This window comes from Epargyreus clarus, unplaced genomic scaffold (genome assembly GCF_041222505.1).
Source record: "Epargyreus clarus isolate Ecla_fem2 unplaced genomic scaffold, WU_Ecla_fem_2.2 ptg000029l, whole genome shotgun sequence".
Lineage (NCBI taxonomy): Eukaryota > Metazoa > Arthropoda > Insecta > Lepidoptera > Hesperiidae > Epargyreus > Epargyreus clarus.
Genome location: NW_027332235.1, coordinates 11,206,010 through 11,226,041, shown reverse-complemented (window position 1 = coordinate 11,226,041; position 20,032 = coordinate 11,206,010).

Below are 20,032 nucleotides of genomic sequence, written 5' to 3'. Positions count from 1 at the left end.
AAACAAGGTTTAGATAATAGTTAACCACTAACTTGTAAAATGTGAAAAATACATTGGCTTGGTCAATTAAAGAAATACGTCGTCATAATTATGTAATGCATGCCTCAACTTAATAATCTTAAAATTACCATGAAAAGAACCTAAATGTTTTGAACATATGAATATTCTAAAATCTTAAATTGGTGAAGATAAAAAAAATGTATCTAAATTTAGTTATTAAAACATCTAAAATAACTTAAATGCAGCCACTTATAAGCTTAAAAATTAAATTATATTACACAATACTTAACACAAATCGGGGCGAGAACGTTTGTGTGAGATAACTGAAATCATTACTAAGAGCGAAGGTAATTCCCGTGAATGGCCGGGTGTGTACCGTCACGCAAGATTTTTAAAGCAAGCCTGTTGTACTTGGTGAAAGTTCCCTTTACCTTTTCCATGGTATTATGTTTAAACAAGTCATATATAATAGTTAACCGCTAACTATACTTAAAACTTGTAAAATATTTAAACTATTGGCTTGGTCACTTAAATAAATACGTCTTCATAATTATGTAATGCATACCTCAAATTGATCATCTTAAAATTACCATGAATAGAACCTAAATGTTTTGAATATGTTAAATTGGTGAAGATATAAATAAAAGCTCAGAAGAAAAAAATACATTATATACAATACATAACGCCACAAAACGGTGCGAGAACTTTTGTAAGAGATAATTGAAATCATTACTTTGGAGCGGAGGTAATTCTCCCGAATGGCCGGATTTGTACCGCCACGCAAGATTTTTAGCGGTAGGATTGTGGTACACTGAGATACTTAACGCCCATTATCAATTATCAATTTGTCCAATATTTTGCCAACCATAGATCGACATTTGATTTTTTTGTTCACACATGACATTTTATTAAAATATTTATCTTAATTAATTAACTAAAAGTTTTTTTTTCTAAAGGTTCTAAGGTTCGGATAGATCGAATGTTAATAACGGGCGTTAATAAAACTCTAATACTGAATACAGACGTACAGCTTAATATAATGGATCTACAAACATCAAATTTTGCACAATGGTTTTGTATAATTTGTATCTAACGTTATAATTGTGAAAGATTTTTTTGAAAATTTATGTCCTGCCCACTAAATACAATATAAAAGCTTGTACACAAATAAATCAATCACAATTCTTATCCCATCATCTGCTTACTTATCATAAACAAAGGAATTTGTGGGAAATACTCAATGTCAACTACAAAGACCGTTGTATCATTTGGACTGCCGTGATATCCTATCCCGTTGCTCCCATTGTACCACAAGCTTTACGCCAGAGTATTGTAGTAAAGCGACAAATGTAGAAAAGTGGTTAGGCTGAGTTCGTGATCCACAGCTAAATGCCCCGCGTTACTAAATTGGTAACCATATGTTACAGTACACTATTATACTGTGACATCACTTGTACTTTGGAAGTTTACTTTTTTATAATTAGACCAAAGTAAGGTTGACGAGCTACTGGGTGAAGAGGTTTTTTTTTGTTGACGAGGGGAAACCTTCTAAAGGTTCCCGGTGCCGTGGGAGCGACGCAGGGTGGGGAATTTATGTGGGATTCCTACCGCACTAAAACCCCCTGGGTGGCCATCCTCGGAGCTGAGTAGAGGGCTCCGGGATCTCCAAAGGAACGCAACCGGAGTCCTCTTAACGCATTGCTCCGTCGGGCTCTGCCCAGGTGAGCTTGGCCCTCGCCACATCGTCTGGTGCGTACGACAGTATGCGACCACACATGCCTAGCCTAGCCTAGCTCATAGCCTAGGATTCGCTGTGTCATGGACTCACATAAAGACGAGTACACAAACACCCGAAGGTGTTGGAACGCTCTGTGGTTCAACTCCGGTGGCACCATCGCTACACCTATTTCTGCCTGATATTGAGCGCAGCTGTGTTATGGTTTGAAGGGTGTGGTGAGGGTGATATACTTTTCAAAGGCGTTCCAGCTTATTCTTTGGGGTATCAGCGCATCTGTTGCCGACCTCAGGTGAGGATATAATCAGTAGCCACATACCATCAGGTGGACTGCATGCTCCTCTGCTACTCTAATATTATAAAAATATACATTGGAACCCCTTACTACAAGATTTATAACAGAACACAGCAGTACTTAAAAACTGCTGTACATCAAAAATAGGCGAGGCAATTGTGACGTCACAGTCGAAACACGAAGTCTACTGTAATCTTTCTACATAACACTACATACGTGGTATTAGGAGAATTTCCGTGAAAATGTTGCTACGACAGTGGCGAATGCCTCGAGGAAATTTCCAATGTTTCTCCATGCCACGAGTAAGATTCGCGTTTGCGGATTATGGCAATGTGGAGAATTTGAGGAACACGGAAATTCCATTAAAATAAGAATGGATTATGTTTCCTTAGTTGGTGTAAGAAAACGTTATGTAAAACAGTGCTTAATTAGTGTTGAAAATATTTGGTGTAGAATTTAATTGTTAAGTGGTAAAACTTAGTGCTAAAGTGGTTTTGTGGGATTATTTTCTACAATAAAAGGAATTACAAGAAACTGGCCAAGTGCGAGTTGGACTTAAATACTGAGGGATTGAACACACGATATTTTAATTTGAGCTATATATGTATGTATTTACAAAACAAATGCAAAAGCAATATTTTAATTGATTAAAGCATATTTTTTTGTTCGTTACCTAAATTATACTACTTTTTCTTATGATTTTTTACATAAAAAATGTTAACTGCTAAATTACTCGAATAGATAACACAATTTAATAACATACATTTTTCCATATTAAAACCGACGTTAAAAGATATACATACACATATCCATAGACCATGGTACCCCTAATAAATAGTCACTGCCCCCTTAATTTGCCTACTTCTCAAAATGAACAACCATTGAAATATTGCCTTGTAATCCCAATAAACTTTTCACTCAAGGAACATGTTCTAAGTTACTTGATAGTGGAAATACGTATTGAAAATATAAATAACTGAAGCCAACCGAGCTCTGCAATGCGACGTGCGTGATTTGGGTACTAGTGTCACTATCAGCTTATAGAACGGTGTTTAAACGAGCACGTGTATCGTGCCTTTAGGGTTTCGTATCCAAATACGGAACCCTATTACTAAGCCGCTGTCTATCCGTCTATCACAGGACCCACTTGAACCGTAATAGAAAGATACTTGAAAGCTTCACAATACATGTATTTCTATCGCTGATATTATACATTATTTTATGACGTACTTTACTTATATTCAGTGGACTGCTTGCTCGTTCGCTACTTCGATTATTTTATTATTTCTATATTATATACATAAAAAACATATATTTCGTTCGGGTGTTGTTTAAAAGACAAATTAGCGGCCATTTTGTCGCTATAGCTTAAGCGATAAGATGGCCGCCCGCGCAACTATTGTAAATCGTTTTAGTGTATACTAGGATGTATTTATTCACTCTATTTATTTATTCACTCATTGTTATTTATTCACTCTATTTCAATGTAAGCCTGTTTCAAAGAAAGTAAATTGGTTAAGCAGCTTCTAGGAAACTATAGTCTGGAAAAATAAAAAAAATATCGAAATTGATTTAAAATAACTAAAGCTCAGTCTATAATTACCGATAATGTCAATTTGTTTCATCAAAAAATGTCACTCCTTGCAAAGCAAAACGACTAAATTCTACAAAAAAAAAGAATAAGTCAAATTTCGTTGAGACTTATTACAAAGGTGTTTACAGACGTGACGTCACCGCTTATAAATTGTGATTTCCTAGAGTAATATAAGCATGAAGGCTAAGGCCTGACTTTTGCAAGATAACACTAAACTGCTGGTATTGTTCTACTAATAAAGATTAACGAGTATTAAGCGACGAATATTATGACTTACTCAAAGATACTGCAACTATTCGAGGTACGATTAAAAAACCTAGTTAATTTGCATTGATTTATTTGACAATACTTCCGTACTTTTTTTCTTTTTTTAAAGACTGAAGAGCAAAGAGTACTCATTGTTTGGGTCATAAGTTTAAGCATTACATTCGAAACATTCATACCTAACGAAAAGCTGGATTGGTGCAGGTGAGTGACCTTCCTTTATTGGATATTTTAACGCAAGAAATTCGACAACATTTAAACTGTTAATCAGTGGTAATAATTACAAGCATGTGTTTTGTAGCTCGGGTACTACTAACAAAATAATATAACTCTGTAATAGGCATGTAAGGTTCTAGTACAAATTATTATTCACTCTTACAATACCTTATTTCAATGAAATTAGGTATAAAAGTACCTAAATAGGTATAAAAGTATGGTATATAACATAGGCATATAACATTTACAAATGGTTTCTACCCATATTCCCATTTCCTTAAAATATATCTTCTCGTACTTTTATATCGTTTTTAGAACATACTTTTTGTAATCCTAATTTCATGGAAGAATTGTTGTTCGCATATCGCTCATCGTTGTCTGTCGGATATGTACCTTAAACCCATGAAACGAAAATGAAGGGATACAACAATTTATCACTTACGATCCTCCGCTTCTTATGTTTATTTCATTTCCCATCCCATGACTGATCATGGAAGTCCGGAAGTAGCTGCTTCAAGGGACAGTTTTATGTAGAAATGATGGGCAGTTAACCATTTCCTCCCCATAAGTAGGGTAGAATACCCTTCGTATGGACAGTAAATCAAAAGTATTAAGTATTTATTTTTCTTACTTTTTTTTATAAAGACTAAACAAATAGAGGTTTATAAAGACTAAACAAATTAAGCTGAAACAGATTTTTTTTTATAAAACTGGTGTACCTAACGAGTATGCAGTCCATGACGTTATATGGTCACTGTGGTTAGTACCCACGAACAAATGTTACCCATTGCATATAGAATTCTGGGGGATTCCTCAGGGTTCTGCCTGAAGTCAGTTGCCTCTCCCAAAGACTAAGATAGTTGCTTCATTAGCCAAGTAGCATCCACATTCCACCAGAACACGTTGCTTCATGCTACAAATGTAATCTTAAGAGGCGACTAAAAGGGGACTTCTGGCAAGAGTAGGAACTTAAACTGCCTGGTCAATGGCCTCGGGAAGGACGGCGGCATGTGTGATCGCATACCGTCGTACGCAGACAGTGTGGCGGACGTCAAGCTCACCTGGGTGGAGCCCGACGGAGCAACGCGCTAATAGGACTCCGGTTGCGTTCTTTTGGAGATCCCGGAGTCCTCTACCAGCGCCGAGGACGGCCACCGGCGGGGTTTTAGTGCGGTAAGATTCCCACATAACCATGTGTCGCTGCCACGACATCGGGTACCTTTTGAAGGTTTCCGCCTCGTGAATAAAAGCACATTTCCTACATAATAGAAACAATAATTTAAAAAAATCGGCGGGGATTGAACCCAGGCACTTCTTATTAATTCTTTACCATTTTGAAATAAAAATAGGAGTAGTAGATGACCATGCAGACCATCTGACGATAAGTGGTTACTGCCGCCCATGAACATTCATAATCAACCCCAGATAGGATTAGGCAGAAATAGGTGTGGCGGTGGTGCCGCCGAAGTCCAACCACAAAGGGCTCTACCACCTACTCAACACAGGTTTCTTGATTTAAAATTAATCGCAAACCATTATCATAATAAACTCGTATTTGCAATAAGCCTACAAAGACATGCAGCCAACATGTACCGTAGCTTGTATGTGACATTTATTGCCCCATATATTACCGACAGGTGCCAATTTAATTTGTGCTAAGTAATTCCTCCACATAGCAGTGATAGCGTAGTGGTTGAAACGGGGCTTTAAACGAGTGATCTAAAGTTTGAATCCAGGCATCTCTGATTTTTAAAAGGTTTGTGAAGGTGGTAGAACCCTTTGTGCTTCGACTCCGGCGGGACCACCGCTACACCTATTTGTACCTAATAACAGCAGTGTTAGGCGCTGCTGTGTTCCGGTTTGAAGGGTGTGGTAAGGGAGACAGACTTTTTCAAAGCGTTCCAGCTTAGTCCTCAGGGGTAGCGGCACATCTGTTGCCGCCTTCAGGTAGGAATATCTAATCCTATTTGGTGTTGATTACAGGTGACATCCGTGGCACAGGATTAGGAGTTAAGAGTGTAGAACCAACTTATCCGACTCAACGGAACGTATTTGTATAGTAATCCTACATAACTTAATCATATTTGGGGAGCGTTTTGGGAACCATGCCTCACACGGCAAATTTAGATAGCTTATTTTATTTATAGTGTTCTTGTGACCCTCGTGGCGGAGCGGTCACCATACCAGTCTGACGCGCAAAAGGTCCCGGGTTCGATCCCCGGCCAGACAGATATCTAAATGATGAATTTTGTTTCTGGGTCTGGGTGTTTGTGTATTTGTCTATGTGTGTGTCCATGGCACCCACAACATTCCCTATGTTATGTCCCTATCCTAGTGTGGGGGGCTTTGAGTGTAGAAAGCGTTTATTGTATATTTTGTAAATAAGTTCTTATTTTTGTTTATAGTTTATTTTATTACTTTAAATTTTATGTATTCAGTAATTATAATTGTATATAAACCAAACTATATTTTTATAATAATAGTTTCAAAATATCCATAAAAGTTAGTATTAACATAAAATCCTTATTTCAACAACCATTACATTCGGAGTCGACATAAACTCAGGACTCTTAGCGCCGTTATTTTAATGCAGAAAAACAATACAAAACTTCAGTGTCTTGGGAAAAGGAAAAGAGTTTTCCTTCCTCGAGATAAACACGATGGAAAAACAGTTAATGGCCTGGTTAATTTGTTTTGCGGAAAACGGGCAAGTTCGCTCATTTCCAGATTGTATATGTTTGTTTTTATATAATTTTACGAATGGTATCATAAATATTTTTTTCAATAATTATAATAATAGTAATAATAAACGCTTTCTACACTCACAGCCCCACACTAGAATTCCCTGTATCGTGGGTGCCATGGACACACACATTGACAAATACACAAACCCAGACCCAGAAACAGACACCTAAATTCATCATTTAGATCAGTCCGGCCGGGATCGAACCCGGGACCCACTGCGCGTCAGACCGGTATGGTGACCGCTCCGCCACGCGGGTCGTCAATTGAGGTTAATTTACTGTAAGATTTTGATCTTAATTCTTTAGATGAACGTTACATTTATATATTAGAGTCTATTATGTATTTTTTTTTAATTCAAAGTACCCACGAGAGCGAATTCAAACAAATTTTAACTGAGCTATTGCTTTGAACATAAATTTAAATATTTAAAAATCTTTGAATAAAAACACACTTAAATTAAAGAATAACACTAAGCTTCTATCCTAAATTATTGGAACTATAGAATTGTTTACTCTAAACACTCCGTAATATGATTACCTTGAGACCGAATAAAATTAAACAAAGTGTGATTGAAAAAATATGTGTAACATGGATACAACTTCGATCCACTCTAAAAATATACTTTGATCAATTTCCCAAACGCGCTAACAAAAAATAACCAAACTGTGCAAACAAAAAACTTTATTACCGGATCTTAATACAATTCTTTAAAATGTTTGCTCTTCCGTCTTTATCCTAGGCTTTAGCTTGATCTATTAGACAAATTAGTTTCAAGAACATTTGGGTCAGATGTATACGTTCCGCGCAAAGAGTTCCACGTTCTATGCCAAGATTTTGCTAAATTGGATCTTGTGTGGAACGAGCGGAATGCTTCGGTGTTTTAGTGGGAATACTTACTTAAAATATTATACAACGGTATACATGTCAGGTGTAGATATATAGAATAACTGCGGTCATTTCCAAATTAAGGTAATTCAAATCGGACTGCTCATTTTAGGATTTTTTATGATTATACATTTCTTTGTATTTTTCTTATAATATAGGAGCAGACGAACAAGCAGTCCACCTGATGGTAAATGGCTACTGCCGCCCATGGACATTTGTAATCAACCTCAGATAGGATTAAATTCCTACTTGAGGTCGGTCACAGATGCGCCGCTACCCCTAAAGACTAAGCTGGAATGCCTCGGAAAAGTATGTTTCCCTTAACACACTCTTCATATCAGAAGACCAGCGCTTAACACTGCTGTTAGGCAGAAATAGGTGTGGCGGTGGTGCCGCCGAAATCGAACCACAAAAGAGTTCTACTACTTCTTTTCTATATGGAGTTGGCTTCAGACGTCTATGGCTGTGACCACTTACCATAAGGTGTACTATATTATGCTCATTTGCAACATCAACCTAAAAAATCTACCAGTAGTAATTGAAAAGTCAAATACGAATGTTTTCGTATCTAAACCATTAAAGTCGCCGGTTCAAATAGCCTGTATTCCATAACAGAACTAATCGTAACTATAAGATTAAATATAGGCAAAAATCCCTTCCAGTGCCTATTAAACATAACCTGGAGGTTATATATGAGCCAATAAGTGTCGAACGCACGCCGCCATACATGTTGGTCCTTGTACGCGACATACGTGATGGCCTATAGAACTATATGTGAAGGCTTATAGTCTTGTATCTTCAATACAGTGTGTGCAGTATTTAGAACTGGTCGTAATACTGATTATTAATAAAAGGAGTACATTCAAAATTTAAAAGGTTGACGTTTCTGTCATAACACACATTGTACGGACAGTCGGTATTCGGATTGCGTCACGGGACGTATAATATAATTTATATTTATTACGGGGTCCTGGGGACCTATTTGGGAGTCGCGAGTGTGTGTGCATCGCGGGCGACCGGTCGCCGAAGGGAGCACCGCACCACTAAACGGTATTTATACATTTATTCACCTACACTATCGTCACTAGCGCACAAGGATTCCAAATTATATTTCGGATCAACCAGCGACCTAAAACTCTACACAGTGTATATATTGTTTTAAAATACACATATCTGCACGGCAAGTTGTTTTCCTCGTTAATACTCGACTACAGATGATGTTTTTTCTAGCGTATGTATGTATGTCTCATTCTTTGGCAAGCCTTGCTGCCCAAAGGTCTTAACGGATTAATATACAAGGTGTCATAGGATTTTACTAAATTGTGAGTAACCACAGAAACGTCGGCAAACAACCAGCCTGGTGGACCGACGATCATGCGAGTGGTGGGAAGAGGCTGGGTGAGGATAGTGCGAGATTTGTGGAAGTCTAGTGAGAAGGCCTACATCCAACAGTGGATGACAACGGGCTGAAGAAGAAGAAGAAATTGTGTGAATAACATAAGCTATATTTTTAAGTAGTCGGGTTTTCGTTTTAATATTATTCCTGCAATTACCATACGAAGGGCATATATTTACAGGAAAACGATAAACCAATAAAGGTTTAATTTCATGCTGATTTCAACCCATAAAAGTCATTTTAAGGACCTTTCAATGCTTAATTAATTGGAACCTGTCAGCAATTTATTGGTCAATTATTATCAAGAGTGGACCACGAAATATAATGCCTTGTGAGTGTTCTGATTACTTTTCACATTGGTTAAATATTAAAACAAATCGAATATGATTAAACTTGGATAGCGAATGCATCTACTCCGCACTTATTTCTGCTTTGTAACCACAGTGTTAAGTGATACTGTTTTTCTTCGAAGAATTTGATAAGGGCTCTTATGTGGAGCTTTTTATGTGTCGAAGAATTTCAACAAGTCATCAGATGTAACCGACATCAAGACTGAGCTGGAAGGGCGTGGGCGGCTGGAGTACATACGAAGCAACTATCTTAAAATGATGAAAATTTGTTGACATTATTGCATGAATTTAAATTTAAGATTACTATTCCGTTACCGCTGACATGAAATTGCTTATTGTGATAATTACTTTTATTATTTAGTATTAATTGTATTGTATTGTATTAATTATTGAAATGATAACCCTGTGACAATTGTAAATTATATCTTATGAATAATATGTATATAATATAATAATAATAAATAATTAAAAAAAGTAGAATAATAATAATATTGTGTAAAAATTGCACGCCCTTAGGGTATACACTGAGGAACTACCATTGTAAACACCATCATTTTATGTGCCTGTTGTTTTAGCAATAAATTACTGATTACTGATTACTGATAACTTAGTTCTCAGTAGCACATTGCCACTATCATCGACTTCTGGTAGAACCCATGTTCTATATGGTACATGTTCACCAAATAATTTCTGTAAATCCTTAGGTGAACTTTAGTCATATAAAAAGATAAGTGTATTAATATACAAATCCAGAAAATCGTAATCCGATTATCGAACCCGGATCCTTCTGTGATTCTTTGATGTCTTGCTCAAAGCGCGGCGTTTTTGATATCTTTAGAAAAGATATTCTCTATTTAAATCTGAATTTCTTAGATTGTACGTCCAATTCAGTCTATACGACCCCCGAAGTGATTTCCTAAAATAGGTCAGACATATTTTATGCCTGCTTAAGAAAAATGAAGGGAATCACAAATCTTCGACGAAAATATACCTATTATTGACAATAGCGAAAAATCGTTTATTCTATTCCAAATCTAGAAAATGGTCTTGGATATTTGCAATTTCATACAAATTCAGCCTGAGATTCTAATCTCGGACTGAATATATCACATCTGTGGTGTTCTCTGAAATCAACACGACAAATATATATTTTAAACCACGTAATCAGGTGGATTATATACTCGTTTGCTATTTTAAACTTAATAAAATTGGCCAAGTGCAAGTCGAACACGGAGGGTTCCTCCGTACCATCAACATTTTAATTTTTAGTATTTGTTATTATAGCAGCCACTGAAATAAAGACATTGTGAAATATTGAACTGTCTTATTTTTAACTTTATTTTTATTTTTAGTATTTGTTATTATAGCGGCCACCGTTAGACATCCTCTGTCAAAATTTCAAGTGTCTATCTTTTACGTTTACAGAGATAGAGCCCTGTGACAGACGGACAGACAGCGAATTCTTAGTAATAGGGTTCTGTTTTTACCCTTTGAGTACGGGACCCTAAAAACCATTCCTCTTCAAATATTTAAAAATGCAATGTTGCGTCAAAATGTCAAGTCAATTAATCAACTTCTTTTCAAATTTACGGGCACAAATATAAAAATCTGATTTTTCATCAAACAAAATACAAATTTGAAATCACCTCATAGAGAAGTGGTAGGGAAGTGTACAAGCAAATTTAGTTCCAAACCAAATATTATAGAAGCCATTTTATCATGCCCAAAATTGTCTCATAACGCACGTGCGTGTACCCAGGGGAGGTTATAGGATCTTCATTAAACAGAGTAGGGGTAGACGAGAGGGGGAGACTGACAAGTTTCATTCAGGCAACATCACTTCACCTAGTTTACGTATCACTCAAAAGGGTAAGCGTCAACCTTTTGCGGTTCTTCACAAAGTTGAGGAGCTATTCTGGACGTTATTCCAGGAGGATAGTGTTCAGGCGTTTTGCTAAAGCTACCAACGTGGTTTTGTAATGAAATTTAGGCTGGAGTCGGGGAGTGTGCCGCTTTTATCGTGTTCTCTATTGTTCATTTACAAATTCGATCGTCGCGGATGATGGATTACGTGGAATCAGACAACCGAAGCCTAAAGTCTGGTACTAAATATGCCATTCAGCAATTGTGAATGGCATTTCATAGAAATAATGAGCGTAATTTTTGCTTTAAACCCATTGAGAGATTTAGCTGTAAGTCCTGTAATGTTGTTTATTGTTTGTTATTTATGATCCATTTTCTTAGAAAAATCAACTGTAAGGCATGCTAAATACGATACTAAAATATTTATCAACACATTTAAAATCGTTGTAAAGTTTTTTAGTCAGCAATGGCACCATTATCAAATTATTCAAATACAATTAGTCAAGTAGTGTTTGCGGTAAGTTATAGGTACTAAAGGGTGGTATTACCACCACCACATATCGCTTTGCTTTTAGCAGGTATCTTGGGACAAGCGAATTCCATCAGAGTTCTATCACCTTCCATTTTCTCACCTTTCCTCAGAGTTCTATCACCATTGCCATATATTCTATCTTCACCCTTGGTTTATTCTTAATTAATGGGTTTTACCCTTGTTTTCCTTTACTTGCTGCCCCAAATTGGCAGAAAGTTTGATAGCTTTGATGAAAACTTAGACGGGCGTTAAGTCCTGTGGTTACCCTACATTTTATCCCGTTACGGAATGGGAAAAATAGAAAAAGTATTTTTAATAAAAATAATGTAGCAAGAAACCTTTTATCCATCTAATGCCAAGTGATAATTACCGTATGTAAAAATACATTTAAGTATAATAAGAGTCTGAAACAGTTTGCAGTTGCGTATGCTATAGGGTTGAAATGGGATGACTCTAAAAATGAAATTGGCCTATCCCACCTTCTATCCAGAACACAGCAGCACACTCCTGCTGTAAGGCAGAGATAGAAGTGGCAATTTTCCCTGTCACCTACAGATAATGTAATCAATTCCAAATAAATTTCTACTTCAACTCATAATATAAGCTTTCAAACAAATAATAAAACCAAAACACATCATCACAAATATTTGCGCAAAAATACCAGATGAGTTCCACAAAGAATTCTTTCAATTTTAGGTAGATATCAATAACAAAATGATTTTCAATAGTTTGTAGAAAATTCTTCCCCAGGAGAATGCTAAAATATGCCTGACCTATTTAGGCATATCGGCCGGCCGTAAAGCTCTAGCTAGTGCCTAGGCTAGCAATATTTCGGGTCCAGATAGGCAATATATCTTTGCGAGGAAATTTTGATATACCTATTTAGATAGTAACTTTTGTCTGAAACTTACATAGATCGAGTAAGTATCTTATTATTATTCATCTGTGTAACTTGCTGAGCTGAACTTTGACAATATGGAAACTGAAATATCGGGTGTTTAGCTGGAAATATTTATCGATTGACTGTAGAGATGCCACGATCACACCTATTTCTACACCCAGAATTTTAAAGGTGGTAGAATCCTGGTTTTGAAAAGGTTCGACTCCGGCGGCTCCACCTGTTTCTGCCTCATAACAGCAGTGTTAAGCGCTGCTGTGTTGTGGTTTGCAGGGTGTGGTAAGGCGGAGACATACTTTTCCGAGGCATTCTAGCTTAGTCCTCAGGGGTAGCAGCGCATCTGTGGCCGGTCTCAGATAGATCCGCAGATCACAGGTGTCCATGGCCAGTAGCCACTTACCATCAGGTGTATGCTTGTTTACTACTCTTTATATCATAAAAAAAAATGTTAAATGCTGCTGTGTTCCGATTTGAAGGTGTGGTTTAGATGACTTACGTGCTTTCCAACTTAATCCTTAGGAGTAGTCATGCAGAAGCTTAATGGTGGTAGAGCCTTGTGGTTCGGCTCCGGCGGCATCTCTCCTGTTCGGCCTAATACCAAGTGTTAAGCGCTTCTGTATCTTGGTTTGAAGAGTGTGGTAAGGGAGATAGATATACTCGAGGTGAATCAGTCCTAGGGGGAAACACCGCATCTGTTGTCAAGTTCAGGTTGAAATATAATCTTAACGTGGTTGATTGCAGATGTCCATGGGCGGTAGCGACCCATAAATATTAAATAATAATTAGTAAACGGTTAATAAATTAATATACACAATTTCACCCATGTTTTGTAAGTTTAAGTCAGCTCTATTTACTTTTAAATTCTTTATAATAATTTGCACTCAATGTGCGTTACAATTTTTGCTTCGGCGAAATATTTTCCGTAAAGGCATCTCTATTTAACGTAAGTTGAACGTTTTCTTCCTGTAGCATCTTATGGGATTAAGTGTTTCATTTTAACGTTATAAAACTGTCATTTCTGTATAAAATCCTATAATTATGCTGTCGAGAAGTCGATTTTATCATAAAAGTCTTCACTTTTATGATAAAATCGACTTCTTCTACTGCTACTACTAGCAAAGAGCTTACAGTCTAACTGATGGTAAGTGGACCACTTACCATCCCTTGTGTAAATCTGTAATTTAGTATTGCAAAATACTTCTTTAGGTTTAGATTGCTTAAAGGGGTACTTTAGAAAAAGTCATAAAGCCTCGTATTAGTGCTTTGTCTTATAACACCTTTCAAACCAGGAATGTAGCGTTGAATTCTTCAGGTATGACTCCAATGACATATTTAAAAGGTTGGGAGGTAAGAAGGTTGGAATTTTTATTTTAAAAATAACAGTTAACACCAGCAATCATGCCCAATTGCTGCTCCTATTACAGATGTTGCATTTCATGAAGGCGCGTCAGCTTTACATGTGTTGCAAGAGCAGATATAGCAGCGGTAATACAAGGTAAATGTGTGCGTGACCACTGCCGCGTAAAGCGTTAAGCTACGCACACACATCTATAGTGTATGTAATATGAATGAATCCTTATCCTTACATCCTTACTAATATAATAAATACGAAAGTAACTCTGTCTGTCTGTCTGTCTGTCTGTCTGGTTGTCTCTTCTTTACGCCCAAACCACTGAACCGATTTTTATGAAATTTTGTACAAAGATAGTCTGAGACCCGAGAAAGGACATAGGATAGTTTTTATCCCGGAAATCCTACGGGAACTAGGGATGATCTAAGATCGATTAATCGGAGAATCGGTCTTTTGGACCCAAAACATCGATATTAGTAAAGATTGAATCGTAAACTATGCATTTGATCAAGTGATGATCTTTAGTAAAGTTGAAGGTACGAATTTACAGTTTTATGTATGTTAGTATGTTCTTTTAAACGCGGGCGAAGCCGCGGGCAAAAACTAGTAAAGAATAAATTAATCTCTAAGAAGTCTCTTATTGCAAAATGAATTCATTGTAGTTATAATTATGATTACTCCCATTCAAGTGTTATGTCATTTTCTAGTACAAGAGTTGTGTAAGGACTGTAAAATTCTTTTATTGCATATTACAGAACACAGTCGTAAGAATATAAAGTGAAGCAGAGTTCATAAACTCGTGACAATTATATTTCCTTAAGTAGGTAAGATTATTTTGAAGGTGGTAGAACCCTTTGTGATTCGACTCCGGCGGCACCACCGCCACACCTATTTCTACCTAATAACAGCGGTGCTAGGCGCTGCTGTGTTCCGGTTTGAAGGGTGTGGCAAGGGAGACAGACTTTTGCGAGGCGTTCCAGCTTAGTCCTCAGGGGTAGCGGCGCATCTGTGGCCGATCTCAGGTAGGAATATCTAATCCTATCTGCGGTTGATTACAGATGTCCATGGGCGGCAGTAGCCACTTACCATCAGGTGGACAGCATGCTCGTCTGCTACTCCTATATTATAAAAAAAAAGATATACTATATCGTATATTTTAAAGATTTTTTTTAATTATATAACGTGAAGTAGTTCTCTCGTTTCGGTGGTGGAATCTGGTTAACTTCTGGTTTTTTTTTGGAGCGTAAGTATAGTAAAGCTTAGGTACATTAATCATGTTATTTTTTTTATCAGAAGTAATGTAATAAGCGAATAATTTAAAATTATTCATGTATAGCAAACCTCAGGTAGGACTTTAATCTGCAGTTGGGTGGCAGTAGCCACGTACAAGATGGACTGCATGCTCATCTGCTGCTACATATTACAAAAAATGTAAATACTACTTACAAAAAACATATTTCTATTATTTCGTATGGTAACAAAAGATTGAATAAAGTTGTAAAACTTACCGCTGTAGAATAACTGCAGGCGTCTCAGCGAAGCATTACGTCACTTAAGACACGTTCCGTTGTTCAAAGGACTTAAAAACGCCTTTATCGCATCCTTTACGGCGGAACAAGTCGGGAGCGTAAGTGGATGACTTCCCTTGATATACTTTGTAGTGGAATAAGAAGTTAAAGAACGGAATTTAATCAAAGTTAGTTGTATAGTGAGGCTTAGGTACATTAGTAACGTTACGTGTTGTAATGAATAATTTGAAATTGATCTTTTACTACATTACGTGATTTTTTCCCTAAGAGTAGCAACGGAATTGGCAGTCCAGTCGTTTTGTCGTATTTCTTGATGACATTTACACTCGAAAGGTGAAACACGATTATATTTTAAATGGAAACGTTCTTAACTGAAATAATTATATTTTAAGAGTATTTTAATACTTTATTAGATATAATATTTAAAGCAATTTAAAACAAAGTATGAAAATGAAAAATAATAATTTTAAATAATATAATCGTCCGTTCTATAAGTACGAAGTTTTTAATTCTTGAAATATAATGCTTACATAATTACATAGTTAAGTTTTAATAAAGATGAATTGTCTGGCCATTATAATAATAAGTTGTCTTTCGTAGACTAAAACTAAAAGGTAGCGTTTATTCACCACTAATACTAATATTAACCGATGGTGTGGCGACTAAATATGCTCCAAATATATAAATAGCTTCATTAATATGAGTAATTAACGCAATTATTAGTACCCGACGCAAATAGATGCGTCTAACGGTCGACCGAATGTTCAGTTTGTTACCGGCCACCTCGCGTTACATTGCTCATAAAATAATGGTTTCAACACTCTAACCCTACGCTGTCCATTTCTAATTTATTTGCCGTTAGATAGGTCTAGGAGACATTTATATTCACAAGATGAATTTATCATTCGTGAAGGCTTACAAAACTATTTTAAGCACAAAGATTGTAAAGTGAGATAATAATATTCCTTAAAATAGTTTAAATTATGAAAAAAAAACGCTTTCTACACTCACAGCCCTACTAGGAGCCACACTAGGATTCCCTGTGTTGCGGTTGCCATGGACACACACATAGACAGATACACAAACACCTAAACACAGAAACGAAATTCATCATTTAGAAGTCTGTCTGGCCGGGAATCGAACCCATTGCGCTTCAGACCAGTATGGTGACCGTTCCACCACGCGTGTCGCCAATGAAATATCTAGTGTTTTGTTAAATGAAAATAATGCGTTTAAACGACTATCGTTGTTGTGTGTGTTCATAATAGGAGACTAAATATACTACAAATGTAGAGATAGCTTCATATATATGAGTAATTAACACAATTATTAGTTTCCGACGCAAATAGATGCGTCTATCGGTCGGCTGAATGTTCAATTTGTTAGCGGCCACGGCGTTACATTGCTCATCAAATTAATGGTTTCGACACAACCGCGCTAACACTGCACTGCAAGTTCCAAAGATTTATTTATTAATGATTTTCCTTATGAGAGGAGACCCGTGCCCAGCAGTGGGGCAGTAATGGGTTGATGATAATGATTATGAATGAATTTACTAGATAATTATGTCTTATGTGTGCTATTTTAAATTCTTATATTCATAAAAGTTGAATTTTAGATTTAATGCCATTAAAACAATAGTTATATGAACATGTAATTAAATACCAAAGAGTTCGTAAGTTTTATAATAATAATGTCGTCAATACAATATAGGTATAATTAATTAATATAAGTTAAAAGTTAAATAACCATTTTTATTTACAATCGCATTGATATGTATAACTTCAATCAACTAAAATACGGGTTTGTAATGAGTTTACTGCAAAATTTTGTTTCTGAAAACAGTAACAAAGTTAAAAAAATAAAATTTTGGAAACCACGTCAATATACATTTCGAAGTGTACAGTAATTAATTTACACTACGTCACAATTAGAATATATTTGCAATATATTATTCATAGCTTACAACCCCTCAATCATTGTGACATGTATCAAACTGTACAATTAATATGCCAATTACATTCAGCCCGCGGTGTTGAGTTGCTGAATATTATCGATACATGATGTGTGAATATGGAATTATGTACACCACTGCTAATTATAACGTTGTGACTAATTACCGGTAATACCGGCAGCACCGCCACACCTATGTCTGATAACCTGATAACAGCAGTGGTAAGCGCTGTTAAGTGGTATGAAGGGTGTGGTAAAAGAAACATACTTTTACGAGGCGTCCCAGATTAGTCCACAGGGGTAACGGCGCATCTGTGGCCTACCTCAGGTATAAATCTTATTTTATCTCGGGTTGATCACAGATTACCATGAGTGGCAGTAGCCATTTACGAGGTGGACTGCATGCTTCTCTGGTACTTCAGTAAGTAACTTTATTTATCATCGCTGTAGTCAAAATTACATACAACAACTAAAACATTGTTTTTCTTTGACATTATAGCTACATTTGTCTTTGAAAACAGAAATAAAGTCAAATAATTATAATTTTGGCAACCACATCAAAATACAATTAAAAAAATAAATTTTATTATGATTACACTATGTCACAATTAGAATATATTTGCAATATATTATTCATAGCTTACATCCCCTCAATCATTGTGGCATGTATCAAATTATACAATTAATATGCCAATTACATTTAGCCCGTGGTGTTGAGTTGCTGAATTATCGGTACATGATGTGTGAATATGGAATTAGTGACACCACTGCTAATTATAACGTTGTGACTAATTACCGGTAATAGTTGTATAGGATATTCAATTGATTTTTTATGATATAATAGTAACAGACGAGCCATGCTGGCTACCTAATGGTAAGTTACATAGTAAAATGTCACAATTCCGCGATAATTTTAGTCTAAAATTATATACAATAATTTTATCTATAATCACAGTAGAGAAGCTGGTACAACTTCAGAAACGATTACATTATTTTATTTTGACTTAACATAGTGGGTACATGTTGTTTTTAAAAACAGTTACGAAGCCGAATAATTATGATTTTGGAAACTACATCTGCATACATCGTACAATAAGTAGGTTAACACTGTCACAATTAGAATATATTTGCAATATATTCTCATAGCTTACATCCCCTCAATCATTGTGACATGTATCAAATTATACAATTAATATGCCAATTACATTTAGTCCGCGGTGTTGAGTTGCTGAATATTATCGATACATGATGTGTGAATATGGAATTATTGACACCACTGCTAATTATAATGTTGTGACTAATTACCGGTAATAGTTGTATGGGATATTCGATTTTTTTTATTTATAACTAGCTGACCCGGCAAACGTGGTGTTGCCATACAAATAAAAAAAAATTGTTAAGGGTGAACAACCCTTATCACTTAGGGGTATGAAAAATAGATAGTAGCCGATTCTCGGACCTATTGAATATGCATATTAAGTTTGGTGAAAATCGGTAAAGCCGTTTCGGAGGAGTACGGTAACTCCTCCGAAAATAGTTGCCAAGTTGCCAATTTTCTTACATATTTCTTTGTTATTAAATTAATGGATAACATTTAATTCAAACTATCGACGTCCATGTGTAGGATTCAAACCCGAACCTTTAAAATGGAAAGCCAGAAATAAAACCACTAGGCCATTACACCCTTACGCTTACGCAGCAGATTTTGTCTTTCAACCCAAATAAGTTTACTCCGAAAATCTGTGTAGACACTTCAGACACTTTTATAGGTAATTATACTAACTTAGGTTTAGCACCGCTTTACTATCTAGGTAATAATGAGGCAGTCTAGACCTGAGATCGTAAATGGTACCAATTTATTAGAGGGTCGTAAAATATCGAAGTTTAACCGTAGCTCTGACAAGAAGTTGAGCAAATATGTTATTGGGAAAACAAAAGTTTTTGTTTACTTTATGTTGGATCAAACAGATGGAGCCTTTAGAGATTGGTTTGAAGTATATAATGCATTAAATTATTCTGCCCATTATTATTTTATAGTATAGGAGTAGCAGACGAGCATGTAGTCCACCTGATGGTAAATGGCACCTGCCGCTAATGGACATCTGCAATCAACCCCAGATAGGATTAGATATTCCTACCTAAGTCGGCCACAGATGCGCCGCTACTCCTGACGACTAAGCTGGAACGCCTCGGAAAAGTATGTCTCCCTTACCACACCCTTCAAACAAACAGCAACGCCTAAACTGCTGTTATTAGACAGAAATAGGTGTGGCGGTGGTGCCGCCGGAGTCGAACCACAAAGGGTTCTACCACCTTCTAAATAAGTATAGAAAACACGAATTAAGGACAAATATAAAGCGTAATATTATAATCGGTAGTGTCGTTATCTAAAAATGTTAAACACAGGAAAGTAAATATTAAGTTAC